We start from the raw sequence: 14,960 nt of genomic DNA on the forward strand, positions 1-14,960 counted from the left end.
GCAGGTGCAGGTGCAGGTGCAGGTGCAGGTGCAGGTGCAGGTGCAGGAAGCCAAGAGATCATATCTCAACTCTACATGGGAAGCAAGCAGAGAAAATAGGACGTGGCGACCGGTCATGAACCGTCAAAGCCCCAGCAATGTGATGTGTTTCCCACAGCAAGGTTCCACTTCCTAAAGGTACTATATCCTCTCCAAACAGTGCCACCAGCTGGGGACCAAGTGGCATTGCTCATTCAGACCTCTTAAAACCATCAAGTCAGACCAGCTGGACTAGTGCAGGTGAAATGAAGCCTGGATAATCTAAACCCAAGGATAGTTTTCTGCATTTGTAAATAAGTTAACATGCACAGATTACTTTAAAAAAAAGGTATATTTTCTTTTCAATTCTATATATGCATGTGTGTTTGTGTGTGTGTTACCTGTGGAGGTAAGAAGAGGTCATCAACCCCTGGAGCTAGAATTAGAGGTGGTTGTGAACTGCCTGCCCTGGCTGATGGGAACTGAACTTAAGCCTTCTGCAGGAGCAGTAGGCAGGCATTCCTAACCTCTGAGCCAACCCCCTGCGTTTCTCCTTTACTCTTTAACATCACTAGGAAGCTACAGAACTGACTTTTCAAGATGCTTTTAAAAAAGGATGGCGGCTGTCTTCACTGCATTGATTCTTAAAGTCACTTGAACTGGTATAGCTCAGGCATGTTCAGATTATTGTTTGGAAAACTTGATGCTGCTTTTCTTTGTTCAGAACCTGCACAGGTATTCCTTTCCCAGGTTTAACCACTGCCAGTAGTGACTGCTGAGACGCAGTTTGGCAAAGTGTGTCTGTCTTCTAAACTGCTTTATTCTCCATGTCTTAAACTCACTGATTTTGCAACAACGTCCCCTGCGTGTTTCTCATCCTGATTTTTTTCATGAGCAGTCATTCCTAGCGGTTTTATGTGTTTGGTCTAACAGAATAGCTTGTCTTAATCTCCATTTTTCCCACTATCAAAAATGTCTATAGCATGATTAACAGGATTCTAATTAAATACAAATATTGTTGGGAAAAATGAACAGTCCTTGCATGAATGCTGAGAGGTAGCAACAGCACTTGCAGATACGTCTTACTGTTGAGTGAACAAATCAAACTATGTGGTTGAAAGTGCTTAGAATACAACTGGCTATTTTCCTATCGTTCAGCTCTTATTAACTATGAAGTCTTCAAGCTACTTCTAAAGTTTATTCCTGAATAGGGAGCTGGGCTGTATAAACTTAAGTCCTACATTAGATCTTTCCTTAAACTAATTAAAAAAAATGGTTCTGGGATTAGGGTCCCCTTGGTGAAATTGTTGAGTTGTAAAATTTAAATTTCAGGCTTAGGTGAAGGCCTGAGAACATTTCAGCTACTGTTATTTAATTATTTTCTTTATTTTTCCATTTAGTTCTGATCCCGCTTGCTGCTCCTGCTGACACCTAAGCTGAGGCGGCGATGCTGCTGAGACCCTTTCAGCCCACAAGTCAACCTACTTGGTAGGAGTGTCTTTTAGCCTCAAGGCTTCTCAAGTGCAGCAACAGAATGATCTAGAAATGTAATTGAAAATAGAATAGCATAAAAGATATTAATGGCTCTGAATATTTACTATCAGTGTATTTCAATATATTGATAATAATTAAAGGTCTTTGAGTTTTGTCAGTGCTTTGGAATATTAAAAGAGAAAAACTGTGACTGGATATATTCATTTTATTTTTGAGTGAAGCACATAATATGATTCTCTAGTTTATGTCATATTAAGTTGTTCTATTCATTTTCCCTATATGATTTTTTTTTAAGTAAGATTTTATTTCATGTGTTTGGGTGTTAGCCTGCATGTGTGTATGTGTACTCTGAGCATGCAGTCCCTCAGAGGTCAGAAGAGGCTGTCAGATCTTCTGGCAAATGTTTGTGAGCTGTCATGTGGGTGCTTAACTGCAGAGCCACCTCTGCCCCCAACCGCATAATTGAGCTGTATGGTTCTCAAGCATGACCTTTGTATATGACAATGTTGTGTCACAGTGTCAAATGGTTGGGCATGCTGTGGGACTTTTTCTTTCAATTCTTCTGTGCCCACTCCTTGTCAGGTGGTTCCAGCTAGCAGACCATCTATTCGGTATCTAAATGTAATCAAAGGATCTTCTGCTGATTGCAAGACTCCCAGCAATGGAAGGAAACATTCTGGCTGTGTACTCTCAGTCATATCCCGAGGCCTCCTGGTAACAGTCATCCCCTGCACTTGATTTTATTAGTTCAGAACGGAAATATGTGGTGCTAAGTGCTGTGTACTTCAGAAGCCAGGGAGCTGGATGGTGCTTAGAGGTCAGCACAGTCTGCAGTACTAACAGAGTAGGCAACAGAGTATTTTGAATTTCTGTGATCATTTATCTAGGATGCATCTAGTAGTATTCATTATTTCATCCAGTGCTAGAATTAATAATTGATAAAGTCTCACAAAATCAGCAATTTAAGAAACACTTTGAAAAACAGGAATCCAAAAGTCCTTTCAGAACTCACTAAAGGTGTCTGCTAGTACTAGAACTGTTAGTAACAGAATCAGTGTTAGGAATGAGGGCACTGTGGGCTGGAGATTCTGTGAGCACAAAGCAGCAGGAATGCAAGTCAGTGTACCCAGGAAAGGAGGACGAAAAAAGTGAAATTAACCCTACAGTCTCTAAAGTAGGGGAAAGAACGACAAACAAGAATGAGTATATATACATACATATGTATATATATATTCAGCGCAGTTTTTAACATACTCTGCAGAAAGAGATGTATAGAATAAAAAAGACAAAATGGCCAAATGTTAATATGGCAAAGTGGTTTTTAAAGTCTTTGGAGATTTCTGTCCTTTTCTCCACAGACCGAGACTTGCCCCCTTCTATTGTTAAAGAATACTTTGAAGCTTCATGCTGCTGCCATTTCTGATTGTGGACTCAGTCACAGAAGCATACAGCCTGTGTCTTCTCAGTTTTCTAGAGTTTTGGAACAAGCAGGACCTAACAGCTCTGGGAGGGGGCTGCCCTGTGTATGTGCTGTGCTGTGTGTATGTGTGTGTGTGTGTGTGTGTGTGTGTGTGTGTGTGTGTGTGTGTGTGTGTGATTGGGCCCCTCCCATCCCCACTAACATCTGTGACTGATGAACTCTGAACACCTCCTGCTAAAGATGGACCTTAGCAATTCAATTCTAACAAGAGGACTGGAGATGCAAATTCATGCTGAGTACCAGTAGACATTGTATGCTGTGTGTGTGCTTAAGTGCATGTGTGTGTGCATATGTGTGTGTGCATGTGTATATACTTGTATAGCATGTATCATTTGCTCACATTATTTATCACTGTCAGTCACATATTATGTGCATTGATTTCTGCTTAGTGATTTCCAAATGTTTACTCACTGTCATGAAGGCTTTCAATATGGAGTTGAGGAAATCTGAGTTTTGGACCCAACTATTTAGAATAGTCATGCGACCTGTCCAGTGTCTCTATGATTTTCTATACTTATTCCTAAGTCATTTGAAATAAGACAGTTTTCTAGCCTCAGAAAGATGTTTAGGTTTAAAAAGCATATGGCAGTGTGCCTTTCCATCTGAATGTGCTGTATGATGGGGTGGAATAGCACAGGAGTTCATATGTAATCCTGAATGCAGAATAGACAAGTCTAAATGTCATCAGTCAGCCGCTGTTCCTTTGCTTAAATTGGGTTGAAGTCATAAAAATGCGAAGTCTACCTTCTTTAGTGTTCCAGCCTTGAGCTTCATGTGTCAGTGGCTCTTGGCTCTCAGCCTTAGCAGTCTGAGCTCCTAGCAGCTGTCAGCAGCTAGTGTTGACAGCTGCTCTTGGCCACCCTCTCAACAACGCTCTGTCTGCTTGGCATTTTCAAAGCCAGTAGCTCCTGGCGTTACCAGCTCTCAGTGAAAGGAACTCAGCCCACCCTCTCCCTTATGTAGACCTGAACAGATGATAAGCCATCAGAACATGGTTATCCTGGGGTTTATACAAGCTGCTGTGCTTGGAACAGAGGTCTGAAACTGGCCTCATGAGGATGAATGGATGCTACTTATGTAGCGTTAAAGGGTGGGCTCATGCACAACAGTCTGTGGCTCACTGTCCTGTGTTACCATGCCAGCCTGTACAAGTGTATTGTGCTTACCTATCCTGGCCGTCATAGGAAATCTGAAGTGCCTGTAGTGTGGATACAGATACATGGAGTGCTGAATCTCTGTGTCCAGGGACATTTAAAGAGGGACCACTGCAGGAAGGGCTCAAAGGAAAGTGTCAGGAATGGTGCTGGGCAGCTTTACGTCAACTTGACATAAGCTGGAGTCATTTTGGAAGGGGGAACCTCAACTGAGAGAATGTCCCCATCAGACTGCCCTGTGGCCAGCCTGTGGGGCTTTTGTCTTAATTGATGATTGATGCAGAAGGACCCAGCTCACTGTGTCTGATGCTGGCCCTGGGTAGGTCATCCTGTGTTGTATAAAAATGCCAGCTGAACAAGTCAAAAAGTGTAAGGTGGTAAACAGGAATTAAGATCACCCTAGTGGTTGCCATAACAACTTTAGAAGTGATGGTGACTCCTTCACTGTTGTCAGAATGATATCCTAGATCAATCCTCAAGGCAGCTACACGCACGTCCCCAGTGGAATCCTCAACCCCTATAGAAGCAGTGGGAGGTATTATTGTGGCAACTGCGATGCACAAGTCCAGAATTCCCAGGACTCCCAGCAGCCATGCCTGATCTAGGCAGATTTGTTGACCATCTGAACCCCTTTAGGATGGTGGTAGTGATTGCACTAAGGAGCCTATCATTTATGGCTGCAAGTGGAGGGATGGGAGGTGCAGCTTGGCTGTCAGTTTGTTGGCCTCCTAAGGAAAAGACCATAATTCGATTGGTATCTGCTGTTTTGATTTTGAGAGATGGGACTATCTTCTGCCCCCTGGTTTGGATTCCATGTGTGTTTCTTGGATAGGACCTCCTTCCTTCTCCTGTTATGTCTCTTTAGCCATGCCTGCTGACCGGCACAGCCCTTGGCATGCTTTTAGTGGATAGTTTCTTCATTTAATCTGAGAGCCTTGTTCTTTAAGTGGAGGTTGTTTGTCATCTTTATCTCAGTAGTATTATTCAGATATTTGAAATGTAGGTCTTTTTCATTTCAATGACTTGGAACCTGAGGGGCAAATCTACACTGGGATGTCTATCCTATACTGATTATAAAAGTTTAGAAATAATTTCTCTAAATGTTATCATTCAAAAATATATATACCTCTTTACATGTACACCTAGTCATGCATATCTTATTTTAGTTGATATGCATACATGCACACACATTTGCACACACATACATGCATACACATGCACACACACATGCACACACACACACACACACACACACACACTTAGTGTGTGCTGGGGCTTAAAAAGAGGACAGATTACACATAGTAGAAGGAGAGGATCCTGCTCCTGTGAGAAATTGCATGGCCCACACAGCATTACACTGAGTCTCCTTGGCAATTCAATGTGCATTCTAGATACCAGGTAGTATTTGTATTACAAGGAGCCATACTGGATCTGGACCCACAGAGACCTAGGATTATTCCCCTGGCCTGAGCAAGCTTAGGTTGTGGCATGAATATCCACCACATATATACAGTGGTCAGCCAAAAGCTGATCATATGTGTGGAATGTAAAAAAAGAGAGTGAGACAGGAGTCTCAGGCTCATGCATACTGCTTGGTGCAAGGCAGTGTGAAGAGGTGAAGGTCCAGACAGCTCATCCATCAGTGATTTAAAGTCTCTGATAGAAATGAAACAGCAAAAATGTAAACCAATGTATCTCTTTTATATGTTGGAGTTGATCATTCATGGCAAATGAGAGTTAAATTGAGCGGGACTCTCAAGGAGAGAGGGGAAGAGAGAAAATGGAAGCATACGGATTCCAGGATGCCCCTAATTCTTGAGCAGACAGACCACAGCTCAGACAGAAAAGGTAACCATTTAGCACAGTGCTGTGCTTTGGTCCGTGTGATATTCATTGTCCCTCTGCCTCCTCAGTTTGCATTTCTCTGAAGTGTAACAGAGAAGATATGCTTAGGCAGCGTGGCTGCAGAGGACCACGTGACTAATTGGATTCAAGAAGCCAAGCTCTTGCTTTGACTGTGGGAAGGCAGAGATAGTAGTGATGCTGTCTCCTGGGAGGCACTTGCCTCCACCAAGGGTACTGTAATACCCTGGCAAGTAGATCCAGTCCTGGCCCAGGGAAATGAAAAGCTCGCCCTTAAGTGAAAAGACAGAGTGGGCTCCACTGAGCATTGTGTCACTATGTGTGGTCACAGAATCAATACTGCTGGGACCGCTTGTCTGCGGAGGTGAATTACAAGTTCGTGTAATTAGAAGGCCAACATCTGCAGCCTGGATAACTTAGTTCAGTGTATATAATGCAGTCTGTGCCACCCAATTTAGCTCTGCCACATGCCACACTCTTAATTGCCTAGCATGCAGCAATCAGACTAAAGGTCACTGGCACATGAGGAATAGAAGAGACAGACTCCTTAGCCCTGCCAGGTTTTACAAATGGATGGAGCCTTTAGGTCTCTTATGTAAAGCATCACATTGTCTATAAATAGGGATGAATGTCTTACTTTTTCCAGTCCTGGTTTTAACCCTTCATTTCCTTCTCTTGCTTGACAGCTATAGCAAAGGTTTTAAGTGCTTTTGGATGAGAGTGGAGAGAATGGATACCCTGTCTTCTTCCTGATTGTAATGGGAAGTCTTTGATGTTGTCTCCTTTTGGTCCAGTGCTGGCCATGGGTTTTCAGGTGTGGCCATAATTTCTTGAGCTATAGTCCTTGTATTCTTTGTTTCTTTGAGGATTTTTATCAAGAAGAAACTCACCACCAAAACACAAGTCTCACCTCACAAAGGATAAGAGATAGTCTATTCTAGAGGAAAACATGAGTGAGCATGGCTGGGGAACAGAGATTCAGGTTATCTTAAATAGCATGATCCAACATGGCAATCGTAGCAGAACAAAGAAAATCATAAATCAAAACACTTTTCAAATACAGCATGGAGACAGGTAGGACAGCAGGTTACGACAGAGCTGGGACACCTCAGCTGTGACTTCAGATGCCCGTTGGCTGCATTCTTAGTCTTTGATTGATGAAAACTAGGGTTTTGTTAAGTTAATATATTCCAAAAGGTTTCATCTGTTAGTTCCAGAATGATAGATCAGACACAGTAATGGTCAAGGAATGGCTGTTTTGGGGGCTGAAAGTATATTGTACGTACAAGATAAACTGTAGTTAGGTTCTGGTCCTGCAGTATTCCAACCTCTTTACTATCAGAGAGGTTCTGATTGGTCAGTCAGCATTGCAGAGGGTTTAGTGGGCAGTATGATTCTTTTCAGAGATGTTGGCTCACAGTCCCATTCCTCCCTCCCCCCACTGCCTCCTGTTGGCCAAGCATCACATTTGGACATGAGAGGACTGCATATAATTAATTAATTAATTAGTCCTGCATCACTAGGAAAGGATCATTCCTAGGAACTGATGTAGATAAGGGCTGGATGTTAGGCAGGACAGCAATCTTTAGGAGATAGTAATGGCTGGTAAAGCCATTAGGAAAAAACTTGGCATTTTTGTATCATATTAAAATTTATTAGCCATTATGATTCAAATTTGATGTTTTTTATTGTCTGTACTTGTCATGACATGTAACAGATCACAGGAGTAACATAAAATTGAAATAATCAAGACCACCAGAGGGGCTAGCAAACCACATGAGGAAAACAGGTCATTTAAACTACTGAAATTTACAGTTTTGATAGTTCCTGATTCATGGCCTGTTTTTCCCCATACTGACAGTTACCTGTGGCCTGCAAACTTATTTTATTGTTTGGAGTATTTGAAAAAACCTGTCTTTCAATCTTAAATGGTCTTTGGCAAGCTTGATTCTACAGTTACACACAATGTGGCCAAGTCAACATTAATTCCCAGGAAAGATAACTTTATTAAAAGGTAATATTGTCAAGATTAATATTACCTTACCATCCAGGACTAGACCAAACAAAATACTAAATGTAGACATTTTTTAAAGTCTAATTTTAAGAGGCTTTAAGAAACATAAGAGAAATGTGTAGGTATTTGGGGTACTCCGTTGCTAATATTGTTGAAGATGAGAATCATCCAGCATTCTCAAGTCCACGTGATGTGTTCCTGGGTGAACTTGACCTGCATTTGAGATGGCAGGCTGAAAGCTTGTCTACTGAGTTATTGTAGTGGGAGTAAGCTGGAAGCACCAGGATTGAACCCTTCTCTTGTCACAGCATGAAGTCTTTGATGTGATTTCCCACCCCTCCCTAAACCCCCAGTTGATGAAATCATCTGGTTTTTCTTATCCTTCTGGAAAGACACTAATGCAGTGTGAATGTTTAGCTATCATATTTAAAAGTCTAACACTTCCTCTCCCATAAAGAGGATCAGATGGGACACTGTGCAGGAATCCACAGGGCCTGAAGTGCTGCTTCAGGCTGACACTTTCATCAACTTTGTATTCCGTGTCTCTTGCATCTTGGAACATTACTGTGTGTGTGTGTGTGTGTGTGTGTGTGTGTGTGTGTGTGTGAGAGAGAGAGAGAGAGAGAGAGAGAGAGAGTGTTAATTTGTATGCTTTTATCATGACCTCCTTAAGATACACAGGCATTTGCTTATCTGGTTAACTGTACCTACTTCAAACTCTGACTACTTTTCTCTGCATGAAAAGTGGACAAGCTGGGTACTGCCCTTAGCGGCTGCTGTTGAGTTTTCCTGTTTTCTTTCACAGTTCTTGTTGGAGCTGAGATCAGTTTCTCCGTGACCACTAACACCAGGCTGGGATCTCCCATCCTTCAGCTCTTTGGGAGACTGTGGGGTCTGGGGGTTCTGACCTCACTGCTCGTGAGATTCCTTTGGGCTCTCAGGGTCTGCTTGGGCTTGATCACATTTTCCACCATCCCTAGCTCATGCACTGCTCCTGACTCCAATTGATAACTCAGCTGACAGAACTCCCCTTATTCTGACTGATCAGTGTGATGCCCATCGATGTCTTTCTTACTAGACTCAGCCCTTCTGAGACCGGGTTTTGCCACTGTTTGTCCCTAGTTAGAGGAAGAATATATATACAGCACCTGCTGGAAGTGTTTAGATTCAACAGCATCTTACATATCCTCCATATATGTCCCCTCTGAGTCTTCAGGATGCCAGTTTTCTTGACTGGGGTCCAGAGCAGCATGCTGCTTCTATCTTGACTGACAGGCTTTCCTAACTCCCAACACAGGGTCTTGTCCCAGTTTCCTGTTGTGTCGGTGCTCCAGGCACAGGTCCTGAGAGAATCATTTGGTATCCACCAGCAGGGTTTGTGGGTCTCACCCTTGCCCTCGTCCTGTTAATTTATAGCTTTCAGTTCTGTGCTGACTTTACTTGGAGCAGCTTAGCCGTCACCGACTGTGTGGTTGTTTTGTGGATAGCTCCCTCCTCTGAAGTTTTCAGATGTCTGTACTGTTCCTTGCCACATCCCTCACCAGGACATTTTCCAGGTCACCCAGTGAAATCTTCAGTAACTGAATCATGTCACATCACAGGGACTTCATGTCACCTGACATGTGACATGACATGTGACTTCATGTCACAGTGTCATTCCTTTACCTGCAGAATGGGATTCTGGCAAGTTCTAAATCCCCACCTGCCCACCACTTGCTCTTTGACCTTCCTTTTGGTCTCTTGTGTTAGTTTTGGTCCTAGAAGCAGAGGCTAAGATGCCCCCTCTGTGAAGGAATGTGGGTTTGGAGCAGAGGAAGCCAGAACCACCAGCAAAGCACAGGCTAGCCTTGCAGGGATGAAGGGTACTGTTGAGCTTCCTTGCTGGTCGGCCATTCTCATGACATTGCAATATAGCAGAGGTGCTAGGGAGACCTTTGCTTTTCCCTGCCTCTGCCATTTGCTCCAGTGCCGTGTTGTAGTTTTTCACTGCAGACTTTGTCTATCTGTCTCCTGCAGTGAGAGCTGTCTGTCTCTACCATTAAAGACTGCAGTCACTCCAAGCTGGACATCGTGGTCCCGTGATTCCTAGATCGGGATCCTGGCCTGATTTCTACAGGGTCTGATATAACTACAGGCTTTACCACTTGTGCCCCAGTTCCTGAAGTAAGGACTCTGAGATGTAATTAATTATGAATAAATTCGTAGGCCACCATGTGGTTGGTTACCTCTCTCAGTATCATACTTCTGTCTCCATCACCATCTGGGCAAACTTTCTCCTGCCTGAATCTATCCCAGAATCTTTTCTCACTGCTGGAACTCCTGTCTCCTATTTCCTGCCACAGCTAATAGGCCAACAGCTTTTTTATTGATGGGTAATGCTTCTACACAGAACACAGGAGATTATCCCTATAGTCTGAGATCTAGTTCATGGTTCTGGGAACTAGATTGTCTCTTGCTAAATTGAGATCATTTCTCAGAAAAGTGGGACAAACAAACTCTACCTCTAACAGATTCCTTTCAAAGCCCCTGGTAACCCATAACATTTTGCTGGCAACCTTTTCTTCACACTTACCAGACAGACAGATGTGAAAGTATGGTTTGATACATCCTGGTTTTTTTTTTCTTCCATAAAAAAAAAACAACACAAAGTGCTTCTATGGGCAACAGTTGGATTAATCAATTATGTTAGTTGTAAAACATTCTCAAGAGTAAGGACCAACCCAACATTTTTTTCCCTTTCTCATTCTTGTGCTTCAGTTAATTCAAAACTAAATTAGTGTCAGATAAAATAAAGGCAACCTGGGAAAAGTGTACAAGTACTTCACACTGGCTCAGAAAGCCACAGAAACCATTGCTTACAGTGGAACTGAAAAGCCATTTTGCTAACACTGCAGGTAGAGAAGTCAGCCTATCTGTGTTGACATGGAGAGAGGCACAATGGTAAGAAACAAAGGTAAGAAACTAGTCAAGGCTGGCATTCTAGAGCAGCAGCGGGTAGAGGAGGCAAACATTGCTATGTATGCAGGTGGCTGGATGGCTGGCAGAATCAGGTTGTATTGAGGCCATTCTTGCCATTAGAGTGAGCAGAATTCATAGACTTGGCTCTCCTCAGAGCAAAGGCAGCCACAGGCCTCCCTGTAATAGTCTCAGACATTCTTGCAGGTTGTAGGAGTGAAGCTTAAGCGAGGGTAAGAGGAAGCAAGAAGTTGCTGTGTGTTCTCCTTCCCTAGACTTCCCTGTTGTTGTAAAGTACAGCATGGCAAGGTGTGGGGATACCAGCAATGAGAGTTAGTGTTGCAATGACAGTTTCCAACAGGACAGGGTCGGCCGTAACATATGGGAAGCACCTGGTCCGTTAGGAGGTGAGGGTGAAGGGCACCCTGAACAAGACCTTCATGATAGTTTCTGCTGAAGAAGGGAAGGCTCAGAATTGACTAGTTTGAATAATTCTGTGGTCTCTGGGGGCATGGGACTGCCCTTACCTCTCTTAACTGGTGGCCTAGAATGGATTAAAGGAGGTGGCCAGCGTCCAGGGACCCAGCATATGAGACAGTGGATTCGAGGTTCTGGCTTGGCAGGGTTACACATAAGAGCACATGCCTGGCTTAGTTAGTTATTTCTAGTGATTGGCAGCTCTCAGATCTCAGAGGGGCAGGCCCTCCACAGCCAGGGCAAAGCTGATATTCCACTAAGGCTATAAGGCGCTAAACTTTTCCCATTTGTGCCCTAAAAACATCTTGTTAGTCTTAAGGTCAGCTTTTATGGCAGTCTCCCAAGCATGCTGTGACCTCCCCTATTGTTTGCCAGCAGCCCCCTAGTATTGAGAAACAGCTGCTTTGCACACAGAACTAAATGCCTTTGGCAGGGTAGGATGGGAAGCCACAGCACACAGACTGGGCAGGTGTGCGTGAGGGAACATTGGGTTTTGTGGGAATCAGCCTGAGCTGGCTGCTGACTGGAACACCAGGCATGTGTGTTTAACACCCTGTCCCACCCCGGGAGGTGGCAAATAGCTCTGGAGAAGATGGAATACAGTTTTCTAATTCATTTTAGATAAGCTGTAGACTTGAGGCACTGGTGATACGTGTGTGATGAGAGTTCTGTGTATTTGAACAACTGTAGGTCCAAATAGACTGTAGGTCCAAATAGACGTGGGTGATGATTTTCTGTCCAGAAGGTTCTGTACTGACCGAATTTCTGGGCAGGTCCAAAGTTAGAAGTTTGAGATTGAATTCTGAATGGATGTGAAAGAGAATATAATTTACAGCTCTTAGCTGTCACACTTTGTGGGGGATAAGGTACCTAGAAGGCAGTGAATGCTTAGCTAGTCCCACATGCGGCCTTGAGAACAGCCATTCAGACCCCTGTCCAGTGTCTGCTGCATTGTCTCTGCTTTCAGAATCCTGACTGTTCCTTCTGCCTTTGTTGCTCTGTAACTTGAACATGCATATATTGAGCTTTGGTCACTTTAATATCTATTTCCTACCTTCCTCTCCTGCTGATATCCTCCTTCTTCCCAACATGGCCCCTGGGATATGTGTGTGTGTGTGTGTGTCCCCTCCCACTGAGTTTAATTAAGGTTGCTTATATGAGCATCAGTGTGTATGTGTGGTCAGTCACTGAAACATAGGCAGCTTATCTGTGGCTACAACATTACAGACTATGCCACCATTCCACCCCAGCACCCATTAACTACCCATTGTCCCTCCATGAGGGATGGGGCCTCATTGGCTCCTCCCCTGAGCATGATGAAATGGCAACTAGCTCAGCCCTGTGCAGGCTCTATGCAGGTAACCACAGGTGCAGGGAGCTCACGAGTACAGTGGCCACGTCATGACTAGGACATGTTTTGCATCCATCACTCTTCCTTAACCTTGGACTCTTAGACTCCTTTGCCCCATCTTCTGTGATGTTCTCTGAGCCTTTTGGGGGTGATATCGATATCTCGTGTAGGACCACAGTCACTTGCTCTCAGCACTTTGATGAGTTATAAGTCTCTGTGTTCACCACTGTTCATTGCAAAAAGGAACCTTCTCTGGTGGGGGCTGAGAGCAGGACCGATCTGTGAGTATAAATGAATATTTAGAAAGCTGTTTGATATCATGTCCATTTAGCAGCCTGGCAGTTGTAGGTTTTCTCCTAAGCCTCTGACATTACTAGCTACAGGCTCTTGACCAGGTTTACAGTACAAGTAGAGTACAGTACTTAGTTCCCTCCTATGGAAATGGCCTCATGTCCAAATAGAGAGCAGTTGATCCTCCAATAAAGTCACGCCACTCTTGCATCAGCAAGCATTATTGTAGCCGGTTGAGTTCATAGCTCAGTAGAACGATTGGCGGCCAGCAGCTTGCCTTGTACCTTCTGACACCATGAGAGCTAGCCAGCAGGTCAGAGACTTCCGCTGCTGCTTATGCAGAGAGCTGTGGGGTCCCAGCTTCTGTGAGCTGTGGCACAGGTTGGGATGGGCTTTGGTGAAACTTCTATCTGGGTCACTTCTACTCTTCTTGGAAACATCAGTAAGCTCATTGGTTCACTGAGCTGGACTTTGGTGGTATCCTTGGTCTGTCATTAATTCCCTTGTCTGCTAAAACTAGGCTGGAAGAAGACCTCTCCAGACAGGGCTCATCTTCCCCCACTGCTGCATCTTCAGCAGCTTGGATGCTGGTGGGTACCAGACAGGATATCAGTAAGTTACTTGTTTTAGAGTCAGTGGACCCTCAATCATGAAGAGAGGAGGAAGAGAAGCAAGGATTGGTTCATGCTTACACCTTCCCAGCTTCTGTCCTTGTAGCTTGCCATTCAGTTACTGTATTGGTTGACAGTAGGTTTTGCTTCAGGTAACAGAAAACTATGTGGCCTTAAACATAGATTATTAACTTCCCTAATGCCATAGAAATTTCAGATTGGTGTGTCAGGGATTTGATGGCTAACAAGATTCATGTAGGTACTGCCATCTCTTCATGAAAGCTGGGCAAGAGGGGGAAGCTTGTGAGGTTGAAAATTCACCTCAGTCATTGTATTTTCTTGTGTTCCATAAGGAGTAAAATGATACTCACAAACCTCAATGAGTGTGGGGTTCTAGTTGCACTTATAATGCGTGTGTTGGATCTGGAAACACAGCTCAGCAGCTGAGCACTGGCTGCTCTTCCAGAGGACTAGGTTCAATCCTTATATACCCATATGATGGCTCACAACTGCCTATAACTCCAGGTCTAGTGCCCCCTTCTGGTCTCTGAGGGCACTGCACACACAAGGTATATCTACTGACATACAGGCAAACACTCATGCACATGAAATAAAACATTTGAAAAAAAATCATTTTAAAGGAAAAGAATCCTATCTCTTCTTGGGAGAGCAGTTCTTTAGTTTAAAATGTATATATTTGAGGGGGTGAACATGTAAAAATGAATTCTATTGAGAACCTCTTTCCTGCTATGATTGCCCTGTATTGAAATCTGAAGCTCTGAAAGCTGGTTGAATGTTGTGTGCCTGGCAGACTATTGACGAGTGTTACGGTAGGGTGAACTGTCTGACATTTTAGTAGGGAGACACTCTCCTCTCTAGGGTCAGTGTTTATAGATTTACCCCCATACATTCCCAGGGAGGAGTGTTCTTGTTTTTGGTAGGGAGTTTCCAGAGCAGTAGTGTTCCAGTCAGTGAAGATGGCTGCTCTAATCCTCCTCTGCATTTCTCAGCCCTGTCCTTGCTGTGGCCAGTGTCATGCTGAGTGGGGTGGAAGAGGGAATCCCAGCAGGGAAGAAGGAGTTTTTAAAAGGACATTCTTCTTATTTTCTTGTATTCCATTCTCATTTCTCTCCTTTCTGGTGCCTCTGATTCTCAAGCATGTGCTTTCTAGTTCTTCATGTTTGTAGTCTAGGACAGCCTTTTCTGTTCATCGGTATTATGTCTATAGACTCATGACCACTTTTCACTTTCA

At 43.8% G+C, this 14,960-nt stretch overlaps 1 protein-coding gene across 1 annotated transcript in view; it reads left to right on the forward strand.

The window, feature by feature from the left end:
• Wasf3 (WASP family member 3) overlaps window positions 1-14,960 on the forward strand; it is a 94,958-nt gene that overhangs the window by 39,511 nt on the left and 40,487 nt on the right. Inside the window, exon 2 of the mRNA XM_028778023.1 lies at window positions 1,419-1,506. The gene's annotated coding sequence lies outside the window, so the exon portion shown is untranslated. The remainder of the gene's footprint in view (window positions 1-1,418; window positions 1,507-14,960) is intronic.

Source organism: Grammomys surdaster, unplaced genomic scaffold (assembly GCF_004785775.1).
Source record: "Grammomys surdaster isolate TR1022 unplaced genomic scaffold, NIH_TR_1.0 320, whole genome shotgun sequence".
Classification (NCBI taxonomy): domain Eukaryota; kingdom Metazoa; phylum Chordata; class Mammalia; order Rodentia; family Muridae; genus Grammomys; species Grammomys surdaster.